This window comes from Acipenser ruthenus, chromosome 41, assembly GCF_902713425.1.
Source record: "Acipenser ruthenus chromosome 41, fAciRut3.2 maternal haplotype, whole genome shotgun sequence".
NCBI lineage: Eukaryota > Metazoa > Chordata > Actinopteri > Acipenseriformes > Acipenseridae > Acipenser > Acipenser ruthenus.
Genome location: NC_081229.1, coordinates 9,231,690 through 9,251,366, shown reverse-complemented (window position 1 = coordinate 9,251,366; position 19,677 = coordinate 9,231,690). Strand labels below are relative to the sequence as shown.

General features: G+C 41.4%; 2 protein-coding genes and 1 pseudogene across 6 annotated transcripts in view; 1 reads left to right on the top strand and 2 right to left on the bottom strand.

Moving 5' to 3' along the window:
* LOC131708993 (zinc finger protein 79-like) overlaps positions 1–19,677 on the top strand; it is a 181,304-nt gene that overhangs the window by 112,645 nt on the left and 48,982 nt on the right. The gene's annotated exons all lie outside the window — the stretch shown is intronic.
* Positions 1–19,677, bottom strand: part of LOC131708975 (zinc finger protein 271-like) — a 51,275-nt gene that overhangs the window by 9,091 nt on the left and 22,507 nt on the right. For 2 of the 4 annotated variants that reach the window (XM_059010506.1, XM_059010507.1), the window contains exon 1: positions 7–286. The exons of the other annotated variants lie outside the window; for them this stretch is intronic. The gene's annotated coding sequence lies outside the window, so the exon portion shown is untranslated. Of the gene's footprint in view, positions 1–6; positions 287–19,677 lie in introns of those variants that run through there. 4 annotated transcript variants of the gene reach the window in all.
* Positions 13,544–19,677, bottom strand: part of LOC117964896 (zinc finger protein 271-like) — a 36,242-nt pseudogene continuing 30,108 nt past the window's right edge.

Here is a 19,677-nt window from a genome sequence, read left to right as displayed (position 1 = left end):
ACTTACTTTATCATCCACGCCTTACAAACCGGTATGCAATACCGTTTAACTGAACTAAAAAACAACTCTGCGTGGCTCAGTCTTTATTTTAAAACGATGTTGTGTCTCTGAAATGCCAGCAGAGAACACGTCACGTGACCGCGCTGCACTCCGCGATGTAATACAGCGGGCGCGCTCACGACACCTTTGCGCCGGCTAGATTGCAGACGGGAGTGCGCGCGTAACGTCCCGGTCTCGCAGCGTGGGCAGCTGTGGAAGATGAACAGCAGTTCAGAGCAGAACCAGTAACATGGAGGTGCGTTAAGTAAGTGAGCGGCTCAGTAAAAGAAACAACTTAACGACTCGCTCAGGTCCGCTCCTGAGCATTTCTCATCAGTGATCAGAGGGAGCGGACGGAATGGACACCTGCAGGAAACAAGTGGAGATGACACGCAGGATTGACAAATACGTCTGTCAAGAACGATGAACTTTTTTAGACTTATGAAGTTATGTATTAAATTGGCTAAATAAGATGGTAAAAATTCTTGTTTTCAAATTTGTATCATTTAATTTCATTTTTTTTTAATGTAGAGCTGTTTTATAGTTGTTAATGTATTATTATTAGGCTTGTAATATTAATATTATTCATAATTCTCATTATTAACGTCGGTATTAAACACAGCGAGGTACAGCAGGGGACAGTAACTTCACACGGGGTCATTTTATCTACCATCACCTCAGAAACACAAACAAGCAAATAATTATTATTCTTTTCATTTTTAAAAGTCGCTCAGCGCTTTCGTGGAGCGGAGCGCTAAGTCATTTAAATCTGCTCAGTGTGCTTTCTGAGCGGCTCTCACTCTGAGCGGATCACTTACTTAACGCGCCCATGGAGGTGGTGTTGAGAGTAATTCAAATCGCAGAAGTGGATGCAATCGAAGATCACTCTGTGCTCCACCAGCGTCATAATTTACAGCATGATCAGAAAATGTATAGTAGAAACAGTCCCTGCTATAAAGAGATAATATAAACATATGTTTTGTGATGTGAGACAAATTAATGAGTATTATAACGGGCAGGATTCCCCCCCGCCCCGCCCTCTCACAAAGGGGTTGTTAGGCAGTACTGTATTTTGATCTGGGACAAAATAGTTCAAATACTTCATATCTCACTTCAAATACCTGTTATTAAAGCTGATTTCTTCTCCTTAATTCAAAGTAGGTTATTCCCTGTCCCTGAGAGCCTTTCATCAATAACCAATTACACCTGCTGAAAATAACAGCGCGGTTTCAGGTTCATTTCAACCGTTTAGCATTATTTATTTTTTCTACATGCTTAAACGTTTAGAATAAATATCTGAATATTTGAAAAGTATAATAACTGTGTGGAAAAAGAGTCAAATCATTTAAATTTGTATTACAAATCATTCATAATGGCATGACTGGAAGGCGATTCACACCCCTGACTCGGTTGCAGTAGCTCATGGAGTGGGATTCTCTACACGCTTCTTTATCAGACGGCGCTCGTCTCTTGTTTTGCGCCGCGGCTGCTCCAGCGCAGGACCTCTTGAGAAACTGCGCGGCTGCGCAGACTTTAAACCCGTGGATGGTTGAGCTGGTGACGTCTATTCCGGCTGAGTTCACGCAGACGATGAATTTGGACAGGTTTGCCACAGAATCTGCGTATCCTGAACGCACCCAGGGTCGTGGTTTATTTTTTTCCTACAAACATCTTCAGAGAGAATAATAATAATAATAATAATAATAATAATAATAATAATAATAATAATAATAATAATAATAATAATAATAATAAATCGTAATTTTTTAATATTATTATTATTTAAATGCTTTTGCAAGGCGTGGACGATCACAAATGTTGTTTAAATTAAGATATAGTTTACGCGCGTGTGAGACTCTTTGTTTGTTAAATGAACAGGCATGACGGCATCAACAAGACCGATTCAATTTAAAATGTAAAAATCAATCTAAAAAGCGCCGGGAAATCAATTGAAAACCAGTAACTGTTTTTTTTGTTTGTTTGTTTATTATTATTTTTTATGTTTAATATATTACAATATTTTACCACGCGCTTGTTGTTCCTCTGGTGAGCTGGAACAATGTATTTAGAGACATAAACAAGTGAGGAGAATGCAGAAAAAAAATCATGTATTTATGAAATACAGGTTCAAACGTTACTGTAGCAGCCACTAGAGGCCGCTAGAGGGTGCAAAAGAAACGGCGTTGAAATGATAGTAACAGCGTTGGAGGTGTGACACAGGACAGGTTTTTGGGAGGGAACCGCATAACAGTCTCGCGTTTTGATTGGTCCATGTCTGTCACATGAATATGTCGTCACACGAGTGGAAAAGCTTGCAGGCATTTTTAACATTGTGATCAGAGAGAGAGAGAGAGTGATCTGCTTTCCACAACCTTACCATTAAAATATAATGTGGTATTACACTGTACTGATAGAACAAACTATGGATGATTACTTTATATGAATTATCATGTTATGCACGAATGTAAGAATTGGCTTTCTGTGGTGGTGTACTTTTTTCTTTCAAGTAGCATATATCTATAATCGTTTTTGCGATATATTTTAATATAAAACGTATACACTATTGCAGTTTTGTTACAGGATACATTAGTTTATCTCTAATGTAATCACAGTTTTACATATACACTGCCTCTGTTTACATTTATGTCGCAAATTCTGGCTCCTTTGCTTTTCAGATAATGTCCCAAATTCTGGGCCGCTGTGATAACATCCCAATTTCTGGGCTGCTCTGGTTTTTAGATAACGTCCCGAATTCTGCATTTTCGAATTCAGGCCAGTTTTTGAGATATTCTGCTTAGCTGACAGCCGAGTTTCTTGTTTGACACCCTCTTGTAGTTGCCCTTTTCTGCTTACAAAGCAAAATGCTGTTTGTCAATCTCTCTTTTTTCTTAAATCAGTCTTTGCAGGAATCATTCCAAAAACACTTGAATCAGTTAGGGACTACCAGTCTGACACTACAGGCCTTTAAATTGCAGTACCAATTTGCAAGTTGCTAAGTGGTTGCGTTCCTCAAATTTGCACTGCAAAGTGATATTTTAAAGAATAGGGTTTATAGTGCTTTTTATCACCTCTGCTAGCTTTTAATGCAAGACTATGCTCCGATACACTCAAGCTGATACTGTGATCACAAAACACTTGGAATGGACTTAAATTGCTGCTTCTGTTGCATAAATACACGACAAAATGTGCACATTTCAGGTCTTATATATAATGGACATTTTTTGTATGTATTTTGCTGTATGAAATCGAGGTCGAGGGGGAGGGGGTGGGGTCCTCCTGTCGTACTCCATGAGTCCACAAATCCTGGGCCAACAAACTCGCTAGTACTCTCTTTAGATGCACAACAGTCTTAGCTAAAGAAAATTGGTTCCTTCGAGTTTGTACGACTCACGACAGCCATTGGCCGAGCCTTACCCCAGTGGTGTTTTTATAATGGGATTTGCCATAGGGAAGGGGGTGGTCTCTTATCGTACCCGTATCTCCATGACCCCTGGGCCAATGAACTCAGAAGGGCACTCTTTGCATGCACAAGAGTCTTAGCTAAAGAAAGACATCGGCCACGGGTTCATACGCCACCCCACCGCCAGACGGTGGGCGTTGCCCCAAAAGGGTTTTATAATGGGATTTCCCATAGACATTTTTCAGGGTGCTGTATCTCGGGTTCCGGGGGTCCCCGAGACTTGAAAATCAGTACGGAGGTCCACCTCGGGGCCCCTGTCGATCCCTCCAAGCGACGTGTCCCCAGCTAGAAAGGACACCAGTTTAGACTTTTTTTGCCAACCTGGAGCTCAAAAGCTATTGGAAATGCAACCTTGACATGCTATCATGCTGAAAATGTGAAAATTTGTTGAAAATGTAGCATTTGAAAACGGGTGGCTCCCTGTGAAAGAGGGCCCCCAGACATGACCCTAGGAAGTTCAACCCGGAATCTAGGCCCCAGGGTCATGGAGATATGACCCCAAAAAGGGTAGTTTTTGGACATTTTTGACAGGGCGTATCTCGGGTTCTGTGGGGGTTAGGAACTTGATTTTTTTTTTGCGGTGGGGCCCCATGGGGCCCCGCACAAGGAGTCACCATTTTCATGGTTCAGATGCCAGGACGGCTTGGCAAAGTGAATTTTTTCGTCATGACATGAGTTTTTGGGTGGTTTGGGGTGCTCCCCTGAGTCAATATCACTTTGAATGGTGGTTCTACGTGCTTGGGTTCGAGAGATGTGCCTGAAATGTGTTTTTCAACCCTGTCATAGACATGAATGAGGCTGAACGCCCTGAAAATATTTTTTTGCAAAGAATTGCTACGAAACTGGGCATGTTACATTCAGGCTGGTCTAGAACCCTTCGAACGGTGGTTGTAGGTGCTCTGGTTCGAGAGATATGACTGAAAATTTGTTTTTTAACACTGCCGTAGACGTGAATGGGGCGGAATACCCAAAAATATATTTTGCAAAGAATTGCTACGGTGTGCATGTAGGGGTTGCATGGTGTTGTGTGTGTGCGGGGGTTGCATGGTGGGTGTGTGCGTGCAGAGGTTGCATGGTGGTGTGTGTGTGCGGGGGTTGCATGGTGGGTGTGTGCGTGCAGGGGTTGCATGGTGGTGTGTGCGTGCAGGGGTTGCATGGTGGTGTGTGCGTGCAGGGGTTGCATGGTGGGTGTGTGCGTGCAGGGGTTGCATGGTGGTGTGTGCGTGCAGGGGTTGCATGGTGGTGTGTGCCTGCAGGGGTTGCATGGTGGGTGTGTGCGTGCAGGGGTTGCATGGTGGTGTGTGCATGCAGGGGTTGCATGGTGGTGTGTGCGTGCAGAGGTTGCATGGTGGTGTGTGCGTGCAGGGGTTGCATGGTGGTGTGTGCGTGCAGGGGTTGCATGGTGGTGTGTGCGTGCGGGGGTTGCATGGTGGGTGTGTGCGTGCAGGGGTTGCATGGTGGTGTGTGCGTGCAGGGGTTGCATGGTGGTGTGTGCGTGCAGGGGTTGCATGGTGGTGTGTGCGTGCAGGGGTTGCATGGTGGTGTGTGCGTGCAGGGGTTGCATGGTGGGTGTGTGCGTGCAGGGGTTGCATGGTGGTGTGTGCGTGTAGGGGTTGCATGGTGGTGTGTGCGTGCAGGGGTTGCATGGTGGTGTGTGCGTGCAGGGGTTGCATAGTGGTGTGTGCGTGCAGGGGTTGCATAGTGGTGTGTGCATGTAGGGGTTGCATAGTGGTGTGTGCATGTAGGGGTTGCATGGTGTGTGTATGCGTGCAGGGGTTGCATGGTGGTGTCTGCGTGCAGGGGTTGCATGGTGGTGTGTGCCTGCAGGGGTTGCATGGTGGTGTGTGCGTGCAGGGGTTGCATGGTGGTGTGTGCGTGCAGGGGTTGCATAGTGGTGTGTGCATGCAGGGGTTGCATAGTGGTGTGTGCATGTAGGGGTTGCATAGTGGTGTGTGCATGTAGGGGTTGCATGGTGGGTGTATGCGTGCAGGGGTTGCATAGTGGTGTGTGCATGTAGGGGTTGCATGGTGGTACACGTGTGTGGAGGGGAATTGGAATGCAGGTTTTGCGCAAAAGAGGGGCGGGGAAAAGACTGGGAAGGGTAGGGTAAAAGAAAAATTACTACAATCATTTATTTTCACTGTCGACTCCCAGTCTCCTTACCCTCACTTTATGATTTTATTTTGTGATTATTTAATCAAATAAACGGCCTTCATCTACTCACAGTTGCAGTCTCATTTCTTTCCAAAACGAACCTGAAACACTACAATATATTGATGGACGTTACATAAGAAAATGAGATGTCGTTTTTTCGGAATACCATGTTCCTTCCCAAAAATGTGTTTTAATATTAGCCTTTAAGAAGGAAAACGACTGCTTTAATTAATTTTCATGTATCTGTTTCAGTGCAATGTAGTTTCTTCACGTAATAAGAAATACGGTTTTTTTTAACATTTACATTTTTATTTCTGTTTTTCATGAAAAAAAAAAAGATTTCTGGGGAGAATAAAAAACACATTAACTTTGATTCATGTACTAAGGGTTACTCTCAAATGAATTCACGATCCAGTTTATGGTAAACTGTGCATGCATGACTTAGAAACTCGGCTGTCAGCTGAGTCCCCAAAACTGGGCTGAATTCCCAGAATTTGGGACGTTATCTATAAACCAAAGCGGCCCAGAATTTGGGACGTTATCTAAAAACCAAAGCGGCCCAGAATTTGGGACGTAAATGAAAACAGGGCCAGTCTATATGTAAAACTGTGATTACATTAGAGATAAACTAATGTATCCTCTAACAAAACTGCAATAGTGTATACATTTTATATTAAAATATATCGCAAAAACGATTATAGATATATGCTACTGAAAGAAAAAAGTACACCACCACAGAAGCGTTTCCACTCGTGTGATGGACCAATCAAAACGCGATACTGTTATGCGGTTCCATCCCAGAAACCGGTCCTGTGTCACACCTCCCCTACGTACTATAACAGAGTCACTGGAGCGCCTTGTGAATGGGGAGGGCTGAAACAAACAACAGCTCTGTGGTGTGGTAAGACTGTTAGTTATTGTTAAGGACCAATAGATTCAGGACCAGTAATTAATTAAATGCTAACATTTATATTTACAAAATTAATAATTTGTGTAAATAAATACAATAATAAAACAGCATTGGTATTAAGATTAATAAAATAATTATAATCAATAAAACACTTCCTGTTAAATAAATCAATTGGTTAAAGTCTCCTGTTAACCTGAAGCTTGCTTTGCAGTATTCATGTTTGCCTGGTAATTGAATAAAGTTATTGAAGTGTCTTGAATTTAATAAGCTTTGATGATAAAGCATGCAGGGAGTTGAGAGGTTGGTAAACAATGCATACATGAAGGTGTGAGCCTCACTAATAACACTGGAGGATTGGAAGCTGTCTGCATCCAGCTGAATCATTGATTTAAGAGTTACTTCTTCACCATATCCGAACCCCAGCATTACAGTGTGCTGGTAATGGGGCGTACAACAAAACATTTCTCACCAAATCTGGGATTCAAAATGCATCCAGAGTTCTCCTGAATCTTACTGTGGACATCCCCACTTCAGCACAGTGAGTTAACATTTGTATATGTATTGGTAAAACGTACCTACAATGTATTCCTCAAACTGAGAATGGAGTTTGAATGGTGTTTATAACAGACCATAACTGATTCTTGACAAATAACAAAAACGGAAAATTCAAGCCCTGTGTAAAATTAATCAATTTTTAATCAGCACACACAAGGTTTAATTGTACAGTCAAGTCTCATTAGAACTCAGATTACACAATTTGACTTTCTGTACCTAAGATCCGTACACATGCTTGCAACACTGCTATTACTCAGGGCAGTTTACAAGAGGAGCACAAATACAAGCATGGACCATGCACATTGCAAAGCTACACGCTGCGCAATATTCACCCATTCATGTCATAATACAGACATGGGACACTATCATTTTTCATTAGTTTTAGGATTGTGATGAACTTACAAGACAAACCCTCCAGGCGGTTGTCCAGTAAGGACGGTGCGGTCTTGTCTCTGGGATGCTACATACCGGGGTCGGGATACTCGTTCCCATCAATGTATTTATTTTCAAGTCTATGCAGTTTAAATGCTAAACCCTGAAACTCATTCCCCACACTGAGTTATCAATTTCTCCTGACTCGTCCATCAGATGAGGTGCGGAATAGTTTCCTTTCTGCATATTCCCGCTCCCAGGTACTGACTGCATTGACAGCCTGAGTTAAACTGACAGCAGAGAAGCCTCTTGTGACGTGTCCGCGTCTCCGCCCACTTTCTGACACAATCAGAATGCAAGTTGTTGAACAGCATCTTGACCACTTAAAATGCAAGCTCTTAAGAATGATACACAAAACAGTAACTACACAGGGATTCATAATGCAAGGCTAACGCTTGGAAGTATTTTGAGGAGCTGGATGAGAAAACCGTGGTATGTAAATAATTATGCCAAACAAAACCAGCGTACCACAGAAACACAAGTTCAATGCATCACCATTTGAAATGAAAACATTCAGAAATTACTGTGGATGGAGCTACTGATGCCAGTAAAAAGCAAACATCCACAACGACATTTGGAAGAGCGAGTCGAACAGGTCGTGATCACGTTATCCCTCTAGGACAGTGTGTGTGAATCGTGAATGCAGCAGTTTTGAAATCGATGCAAGAGTATTCCAATAACAGCGAGGCTGCAAAAACTTCTCCTCCCTGCTAATTACCTTTTCCATTTGTGAAAGTATTTCCAACTTTTTTTCAATTGTCAGCACAACTCGCTTTTGTTTTCTTGTAGCCATTTTGCATTAGCGCTGTGCAGTGGGTGACGTTAGTCTTATTTGTTTTAAACAATTTTTAAAAATAATAACCATATCATTTTGGGCAAAGTTACTTATAAAATACACAAACTGAATAGCTTGCTTTTTTTGTTAAATGAACTTTAAGAAACAAACTATTCTAAATACATACTATCCAAAAATGTGTTGAATATGCATATAGTTCTATCTCCACTGACCACTTCAGTTACAACAATTGTTTGAATGAAGAGGACTTTTAAAAGATAAATATTTCAATATATACTTTGGTGTGTACTCTTTGTAGTTAAGTCTTTGCGAAAATGTTATTTGCTTATTTAGGATTTCTTTGCTTAGAAAATACTAACCAGGCCTGTCAGTAATATAGTGTGTACTGTTTCTCTCCTGTGTGAGTTCGCCGGTGTGAAACAAGGTTGTTTATCCGACTGAATCTCTTCCCACAGTCAGAGCAGCGACACGGTTTCTCTTCTGTGTGAATTTGCTGGTGTTTTTTCATGTTTCCTGAGTCACTGGTACTCTTCCCACAGTCAGAGCACAGATACGGTTTCTCTCCTGTGTGAATTCCCTGGTGTGTTTTAAAATGCTCTAACTGGGTGAAACCTTTCCCACAGTCAGGATATTCTCCAGCGCCCGCCCTCGCTTTAGCTGCTGAACTGGAACCTGGAAAATATAAACAGGAAAGAAAGTAAGAGGGACTGCTTGTAGGCTTAGGACATGTGGCTGGGTGGAGGAGGGGATTAACACTAGAACCGCCACTGCAGTCATTTTGACGGTTTTCACTTCATTTACTTTTTGTGTGTGGAAGATACGTGGTTGTCCGTTCCTGACTTTTCCTAAATACATGTATTAAATACCCTGATGGCGTTTGAAAGGCAGAATCGCCAATTTTTTAAAAAAAAGTTATAATCCCCTCTACCTAGAACTACCATTTTGACTGCCTTTTACAAAACATGTTTTTATTTTGAATATAACCTGTAATATTTTTACAGTTTTGTATGTACATATACCTGTTTACACACTAGTTTCTTTTTATTTATTTTTATTAGATTTTCTTTTTTTTGAAGTAGTGCTTTATATGTGGCAAGTTAGAATAAAAAACCCTTTTATGTTTAATTGTTCATTTAAATACGGTGTAAATACAGACTCTGCTTTTAAAGTTCACCAGTATTGAGTCCTATCTTGAACTGGTTGGAGTGGTCCAGGAAAAACAAATAGCTAGTAATGTAACCTACATGCTCCCTCCCTCCCTCTCAACCACACTGTGGATTTCACACAATCTAGAATGACAATGTCACAGCTACTGGGAGTCACTCACCTGCTAGAATGCATTCTGAATGGGAGCTATGGAAGGAATTTATATTTTCTGAATATTTGTATATCTAACATTTAATGCTTAATCTGCAGGGAGCATTTGCGTTGATAGTATAAGTTTGCATTTGAAGGTTTCTGGCTTGAGCAAATGTCAGATGGAGCATTTTGTGTTTTTTTTTTACAGAACTAAACCAGACACCTCCATTCTGTCACAGACTCAGGAGGCACAATAAGACGTTTGGGCAGATGGCCAAAAGTGACGTGTGTCTAGTTTAGATACAACGAGAGATGTAAATAAGTTGTATGTGTGGGTAAGGTGTGAAGGTAGACAACCACAAAAAGCAAACAAGTTTGAACTGGCTTTGACAGCAACAAAAGTAGAGCAGTAGGTTAAATACGTTTATAAAATGCTTAAACGTGATGCAGTATAGGATCTAGAAACTTTGGGCAGATCCCCCCCTGAACAGGAGGTGTGTTAAAGGTGTGAGCTACCAGGGTGGTAACCTCAACGACTGGATATTGAACAAGAATATGGGAGGGGAATCAACCATGATGTTTGTTTATAAATATATGTGTTCTTCCTGAATATTTTAAGTCAGAATTGTGTTTCGAATGCATTTGCTGGCTTCCTTTGGGCATCGTATTAAAACTTGTAAGACCCTCTGCTCCAAGCTTCCTCCGTTGAATTCTTTCACCTTACTGCAGAAGAAGTGGACGCATTACAAGTTCCACAGACTTGAGCAAGCATAGCACCGTCGGAAAAGGTGCATTACAAACATTTATGGTTGTACGGAACGTACTATATGAATAAGTATGTTGTGCTTTAAGTGTATGCATAGGCAGGTACTGAATTTACAATATCAATCATAAAGTTATGCTGCATTGTCTCAGCCACTTAGGGCAGCAGTGTGGAGTAGTGGTTAGGGCTCTGGACTATTGACTGGAGGGTCGTGGGTTCAATCCCAGGTGGGGGACACTGCTGCTGTACCCTTGAGCAAGGTACTTTACCTAGATTGCTCCAGTAAAAACCCAACTGTATAAATGGGTAATTGTATGTAAAAATAATGTGATATCTTGTAACAATTGTAAGTCGCCCTGGATAAGGGCATCTGCTAAGAAATAACTAATAATAATGCACTTGTGATTACTGTAGTTAGATGTGCACAGATAATGTTCTTGTCTGAGATTGTAATATATATAATGTACACGTGGGCGAAACGCTTCTCTGAGCGCTCCAGTATGCGACTCATCTTTGGTTGTGACGTGGTATGTAGATTGATTAGGCCTACACATGTATGAGAGAGATATTCCTCATATCTTGGTTGCGATGTAGGCAGTAAGTCAATTAATAATAAATCCACATACATGTATGAACGAGATATTATACATATTCAAGTATGGAGACTGAAATGATCAACTGGAGGGGTCGCTGTAGAAGGTTCTGTTGCAGGAAAGGGTAGGCTGCCTCTAATGTTGTGTTCACTGAAGACAATGCAAATTGAAGTGGCTATGCAAAGTCATGTAAAGTTCTGATTAAAATACGACAGCAAAAAGTGAACTGCATCTCTGCAGCCACGACACACTGGCAGGGGCTGCTGCTTCCATTAGCAGAAGCTGGGCCGCGTAATTCATAAACTGCAAATAGACAAATGAGAAATCAAATTATTTCCATGTCAATAGGCCATAATGTTAATGTAGTTTTAAAACCTTTTTTTTCTCCTTTGGACAGTGGAGTTGATTTTATTCTATTTATTTATTTATTTATTATTTACTTTTTCTTAATTTACCGTTATGTTTACACTGGAAATTCATCAGATTTCACACAAATCAAGGCAAAGGCTAGTGAGGGCAGGAATATGAAAATTGGAGAGTGCTATATTTAAATGCCAATGCATTTATCAAACATGTCTTAAAACATCGGACTTGTTTGAATGTTTTTATTCCATGCTCTATAAAAAGAGGGCTTACTGTTCCTTTAAACTGTTACTGTGAGGGAAGTTTTTTTTTTGTTTGTTAAGCATTTTAACCCGATAATGATCAATAATCGTTGCTAGAATTAGCACGATAATCAACGTCAACGTCAGGGTTACAACACACACACTATACACACACACACACACACACACACACACACACACTATATACACACACACACATTATATACACACACACTATACACACACACACACATTATATACACACACACACACACGCACTATACACACACACACACACACATTATATATACACACACACATTATATATACACACACACATACAAACACACACACACACACACACACACACTATATATACACACACACATTATATACACACACACGCACTATACACACACACTATACACACACACAAACACACACACACACACACACTATACACACACACAAACACACACACACACACACACTATACACACACACAAACACACACACACACACACACTATACACACACACTATACACACACACACACACACACACTATACACACACACACACACACACACACTATACACACACACACACACACACTATACACACACACACACACACACACACTATACACACACACACACACACACACTATACACACACACACACACACTATACACACACACACACACACACACACACACACACACACACACACTATACACACACACACACACACACACACACACATTATATATACACACACACATTATATATACACACACACAATATACACACACATACATTATATATACACGCACACACTATACACACACACATACACACACACATTATATATACACACATACACATTATATATACACACACATTATATATACACACACACATTATATACACACACACACATACATTATATATACACGCACACACTATACACACACACATACACACACACATTATATATACACACACACACACACTGATGCACAGTGAAAATGCAACAGTGTAAGTTTTACATCAATAGCTCAGAATGTTATTTACATTTTAAACAGTGAGCAGATAGGTTTCTTGATGGTTTCAGTAGTATTGTTCCTTGGGATAACAAAATACTGAGCTCAAGTCATGTGATTTCATAAAAACACCAGGTGCTCAGTGTTTGGTATTTGAGTTGAGTTAAAATTGTCAAAATTAGTTGTTTAAGAATCTGTATAAATAGCCATTTGAAAAGACATGATTTTCATAAACACAAGAACAGCGATTACAATTGCACGACTTCAAGGAAACAATGTCGAGGTCTTGTCGTGGACAGCTTTTTCTGCTGACCTGAGTCCAATAGAACATCTGTGGGACCAAATCGCCAGCGCCATCCACAGGAGACAACCGCGACCAGCCAACCTTCACCAGCTGACTGCAGTGGAACATCCCACAGCAGTCTATCCAGAGGCTGATCAGGTCTGTGCATCAACGCTGCCAGGATTGTGTCAGTGCTCAGGGAGGTCATACCCGATACTAACTTTGTAATGTTTTCATTTTGACAGCGTGTCACGTTTCACACTGAACTCTTATCATGATGTCTTTTTGTCCACATTTTCTGTGATTTTGTTTGATACCTGTTTAAAATATTTGATTAAATCCATTAGACCCGAGTGTTGCATTTATTTTGTGCATCAGTATGTATATATTAGGGCTGTCACTCAATTAAAATTTTTGATCGGCTCATTTATGGGCATTAGTTGATTAATCGATGGATTAATCCATGCACATTTTTAATAAAGGTAATGATCTTATAGCGGCTATCCTGCTAGTAATACCAAAAAAAAAGAACACCAATAGAATCTAAAAAAATAAAACAAGCCCAATGGGAATTTGGTCTTTTTAAAAGCATTTTTATTCTTATTTTATTTTAGTACATGTAACACATTTTCACAGAACTGTTCTTTCGGGGCACTGTCGGTCACATACCTGAAAACACAAGACAGCTGAGCTGCATTCCCATCCTCTTAAGGCTGGTTCACACTGGACAAACAATTAACACGATCGCTACGAGCAGAAAGCAGGTGGTAGTTCACACTGAGCCATCAGCTCGCTGCGTTGGTTCATTCTGATTGGTCAAAAAGGAGTCATGTGACGTAAGCGCGCCAGATAAAAAATAAACAAACACAACAAAGCCTTCATTTTGTCGTCCGAGTATAATTCTCAATCAAATGAGAAGAATTATTCTTCTCATGATAAAAATAAATAATAGGAGATGGTGGGTGAGACCTATAAACCAGCTTAGGTTTCAGCAGAGAGACTACAGCAGCCTGGTGCAGGAGATGCGTTTGGGGGACACGGAAAGGTTTTTTTCGGGTCTTCAGAAAGTCTCCTCAGAGATTTGATGTGCTTCCGAGTTCAGTGGGGCCTCTTCTGAGAAAGGAAACGACTCGACTGAGGGAACTGTTTTCTGAGGGGCAGAGACTTCTTGTTACGTTAAGGTAAATTGATTATGTATTGAATAAAGCAATACATTTTTTTTTTTATTTTAGTCATAGTAATACGATTTTTTCAACATTGGCCATCTACGCAATGTCATCATTGCTCGGTCACTGTTGACCGACAAAACTGGGCAAGGACGTCAATGCTTGGTCAACGCTGTCATTGGCCGACTTTATTCATTTGATTTATTTTTTACTAGCAATGACGTGTATGTATGTAGTGAGTGCCCATTAAGGGTACTCTTAAAAGTTGGCTCTATCTAAGATGCCATCCCAGATAACATGGTGATAATAGAAGTCATTAGCGGAAAAGCAGGGGTGATTGTTCTGTCATTCACACCCCCTGACCAGGTGGCAGCAGGTGGTCTACACCTCTCTCTCTCTGTCTGTCAGCACTCCCCTCCTTCATCGCAGCACCTCTCAGAATATGCAAGATCTGTGCAGCCGCAGAAGCCTACGTCTGCGTGACCTGGTGACGTCTTTTCCGGCTGAGCTCACGCAGGCGGCTAACTGGAACGGAATGCGCAGAATCTGCGCGTCACAAACGCGACCTCTGATCCAGGAGGCTCGCTCTGCCGCTCGAGCTCACCTACAATTCAAATATAACAGCTGCTTTTCAGACCCAACGCATTTTAAAATATAAAGTTTGCCAATAATACATTTATAAAGAATATATGTGCGTGTAAAAAAGCAGCATACAGGAGAGCCGACGACGCCTTCTTAATATTTTAATTCCGTTACTAAGGAAGTTTGCCGACTGTATATTTTAGGTGAAGACCTTTTTACAATAACGCCTTTTAATTTGTACGTTATAGCTTTAGTTGAACGTAAACACAATAAACGCCAATTATATATATATATAAAAAAGCCTGAAAAGTCTACAGTATAAATAAGTATACATATACTGAGAACACCAAACACAGGTGCTGGTACAGAAAGCATTGACCGAGCTGAAAACACCGCGGCTAACAGTATTACAGCAGCAGGTAAAGGCTGGGCCCTGTTCCTCGTCGCTGGTTTAACTAATTCAGGCTAATCGGACGTTAGCCGGATTCAATTAACCCGATCATTGAAGTCAGGCTATCTCCGTTAACTCGATTCTGACTTACGGAATCCGGATAATTGCGCGTGCTCGTGCTACCTCAAAAGGGAGAATCGCAGAGCACTGAAACAATGATCTTCACGAAAGATGACGTCCAAAGAGAAGGCAACTTGTTTCAGCCTGACTGAGCAAGAGCTTATCATGGAAAGTTTTGAGGAATATAAAAGCATTATCACAACTAAATGCAACAGTGCTGCTGCTGCTGCCAAGTCCAGAGAGGATGCATGGAAAAAAACTCCAGAACAGCTAAATGTGTATTTTTTTTAAAAAGCATTTATTACACGGGCTATGTATTTACCCCAATATAATTATTTCACACACGTCCAATTTAAATCTGCATGCTTGTAGTAATGGAATGTAACATGGACAGAGAGTTTGTTGCATGAGAATGGTTAGCTCTCTATTGTTTTGTCATAATTTGCCCTTGTTCTTTTTTTAATATATAATACTGTAGTAATATGTTGTACTAATTAATCACTGAGTATAGGAATGCGCCACTAGCAAAAAAGCGCATCCCTATGCATATAGCCTGTGTTACTGTCAACGCACCGCTGCTTCGGGTGGGATGGGTAATGTACGGCTCAAGTAAATTTATTAGATAAATGACACCTTGCTGACCGAATCTATAGCGCTCAAATACAAAAACATCTGAATGATGCAAAGGATCTTGGTGATCTCTCAGTACTCTTTCCCTACGAAAAGCTAATCTCATTAAAATTGCTCCTTGATCAATGGGATCTCTAAGGAAGGGCGCTGTCATTTTAGAGGGGTGTGTCAAGTGCTTTCTTTGGGTAGAAGTACAAGTTTTTATACACAGATCCGGCTAACTTTAAGTTATCCTGCGCTGAAGCAGGTTTAAGATTAAGGATGTGTTGCTATGGTAACTCAGTCGGCTAGACTTTAAGCTTGCTTCGAGGAGCGGAACAAGCCAGACTTCTGTCATGTCATCCTCAGTTAGCCAGCTACGAGGAACAGGGCCCCTTTAGATTTGAAAATAACTTTTTTTCTTCTTTTATTTATTTCTACCAGTACCAAAAAAAAATTTAATAAACATTTCTGCATTTTGAAGTTTAATTTGACTCCAATTCTATTCATTTGTAGAGGAGGATAAACTGGTTTCCATCTTCTTCCCCTGGAGTTTACTGCAGGGTTAAAAGCACTGCATCTGAGCTCTAAGCTTGCTGAAGTGTTGCAATACCCAGGAGTTGTGTGCTAGCTGTTACTAGAGGGGAAGGTTAAGGTTAACCAGTATCTTGGAAAACAGGAATTCCATACAGCATTAAACAACCAGCACTGAGAACGACTCAGAGAGGAAAAGTGCTAGAACTCGATTTGATACAACAAGCTTTAAAAATGTACATTTTGCTCATTTGAATACAATTTAGACAAAGGTGTTTTTCGCATTGCTTACTATTTTGTTGTATAATTAATCAATTGTTAATCAGCACACACCAGGTTTAATTACATAAGAAAATAAGAAAGTTTACACACGAGAGGAGGCCATTCAGCCCATATTGCTCCTTTGGTTGTTAGTAGCTTATTGATCCCAAAATCTCATCAAGCAGCTTCTTGAAGGATCCCAGGGTTTCAGCTTCAACAACATTACTGGGGAGTTGGTTCCAGACCCTCACAATTCTCTGTGTAAAAAAGTGCCTCCTATTTTCTGTTCTGAATGTCCCTTTATCTAATCTCCATTTGTGACCCCTGGTCCTTGTTTCTTTTTTTCAGGTCAAAAAAGTCCCTTGGGTCGACATTGTCTACACCTTTTAGGATTCTGAATGTTTGAATCAGATCGCCGCGTACAGCCAAGTCCCATTAGAACTCAGCTTGGTTAGCGAGTGCAGCCGTTTCTCCTCCAATCCGCGGTTCCCACATCGCTTTCTCACTAGAACAATGACTTAATGTACTGCAGCTGAGCCCCCTTTCTAAATGTCCGACTTCCACCTAACCCTGGGAATGAATTGTCAGGCCATGCAGTCCAGGGCACTCTGTTCCCTTTACACAGCGTCCTCACAGGTCGGGAGGGAGATGTATCACCAAGAATCATTTTGTCTTTCACACCTCGTCACTGCCCACTTTCTGACACAATCAGAGTGCAAGAGAGTTGAAGTGCATTTTGACCATTTAAAATGCATGCTCTTAAGAATGATACACAAAACAGTAAATTACACAGGGATTCATAATGCAAGTTAACTTTTCTCATGAGTGAACATAGTATTTAAGGGTTCTCTCTCTGAATTCGCTGCTGGTTTTGAAGGTCTTGTATAAAACCGAAACTCTTTCCAGAGTCTGAGCAGCTATACGGTTTCTCTCGTGTGAATTCGCTGGTGTGAAACAAGGTGGTTTGACTGACTGAAACTCTTCCCACAGTCAGTGCAGCGATATGGTTTTTCTCCTCTGTAAATTAGTTGGTGGTTTTGAAGACCTTGTTTAACCCTTTGCGGTCCTATGTCGGACCTGGTCCGACATCGCAATTTTCCCTTTCCGGTCCAATGTTGGACCCTGTCTGACATCAAAGACGCAAAAAACAGGTCTCTAGTCGTTTTTTCTCCGGAAAAAGCCGAGAAAACCATTCAATGGCCGAGTGAGACCGATAGGAGCCGAGAGAAGCTGGAAAAAAAAGGGTGTATCTCATGAATACAGATAGCCCCGACACCACATAGATAACACGGACATAAACAAACAAGATAGCTGCTTCTGCATCCAGCGCTCAAAGAATATCACAGACATTTGCAGAGCTTTTTTTAGATGTTATAGTAATAAAATAACGACTTGGATCACATTATTGAGAAGTTTGGTGATAAAACGAGTGATCAAGAGACGCGCTGAATAAATGGACCGTTAAGGGTTAAAACAGAAAGTCTTCCCACAGTTAGAGAAGCTATAGCAATAAAAGGAGACAAATGATGGTTAATGTGATTAAAACTTGTTTAGCTGTGCATTTGTTTGACACGAGCGAGTACGAAGCCAATTGGTTCATCGAATTTAATGAAGTGCGGCTCTATCGAGTATTTAATTTCAATAGAGTTCGGCACGCCTCTGGAGCATACTTCCGGAACTGGCCTAAAGTTTCTCTCCTCTGTGAATTCACTGATGGTTTTGAAAGTGGTGTTTAACACTGAAACTCTTCCCACAGTCAGAGAGGCGATACAGTTTCTCTCCTGTGTGAATTCTCTGGTGTGAAACAAGGTGTCCAGACTGACTGAAACTCTTCCCACATTCAGAGCAGCGATATGGTTTCTCTCCTGTGTGAGTTCGCTGGTGTGTTTTCAGGTCTCCTGACTGACTGAAACTCTTCCCACAGTCAGATCAGTGATACGGTTTCTCTCCCCTTTGAATTCTCTGGTGTGAAACAAGGTTGTTTGACTGACTGAAACTCTTCCCACAGTCAGAGCAGCGATACGGTTTCTCTCCTCTGTGAATTCTCTGGTGTGAAACAAGGTTGTTTGACTGACTGAAACACTTCCCACAGTCAGAGCAGCGATACGGTCTCTCTCCTGTGTGAATTCGCTGGTGTGAAACAAGGCTGTCTGACCGACTGAAACTCTTCCCACAGACAGAGCAGGGATACGGTTTCTCTCCTGTGTGATTTCGCTGGTGTAAAACAAGGCTGTCTGACCGACTGAAACTCTTCCCACAGTCAGAGCAGCGATACGGTTTCTCTCCTGTGTGAATTCGCTGGTGTGATACAAGGTTGTCTGACCGATTGAAACTCTTCCCACAGTCAGAGCAGTGATACGGTTTCTCTCCTGTGTGAATTCGCTGGTGTGAAACAAGGCTGTCTGACCGACTGAAACTCTTCCCACAGTCAGTGCAGCAATACGGTTTCTCTCCTGTGTGAATTCGCTGGTGTTTTTTCAAGGTTACTGACCGATTGAAACTCTTCCCACAGTCAGAGCAGCGATACGGTTTCTCTCCTGTGTGAGTTCGCTGGTGTGAAACAAGATGTCCGGACTGACTGAAACTCTTCCCACAGTTGGAGCAGCGATACGGTTTCTCTCCTGTGTGAGTTCGCTGGTGTTTTTTGAGGTTGCTTGACAGACTGAAACTCTTCCTGCAGTCCGAGCAGTGATACGGTTTCTCTCCTGTGTGAGTTTGCTGGTGTGAAAAAAGATTGTCTATTCGACTGAAACTCTTCCCACAGTCAGAGCAGCGATACGGTTTCTCTCCTGTGTGAGTTCGCTGGTGTTTTTTGAGGTTGCTTGACAGACTGAATTCTGGATATTCTCTAGCGCCTGCCCTCGCTTTAGCTGCTGGACTGGAACCTGGAAAATATGAACAGGAAAGAAAGTAAGAGGGACTGCTTGTAGGCTTCGGGCATGTGGCTGGGTGGTGGAGTGGATTAAAGCATGTGAATTTCAGCTGTGGGGTTTGCACTGGGTTACACCAGATAAAAAAAGTAAAGATAAAAACTTAAGGCCTTTACTGTGTCTAAAAGCAGTCAGTAAAGAAAGCGAGCC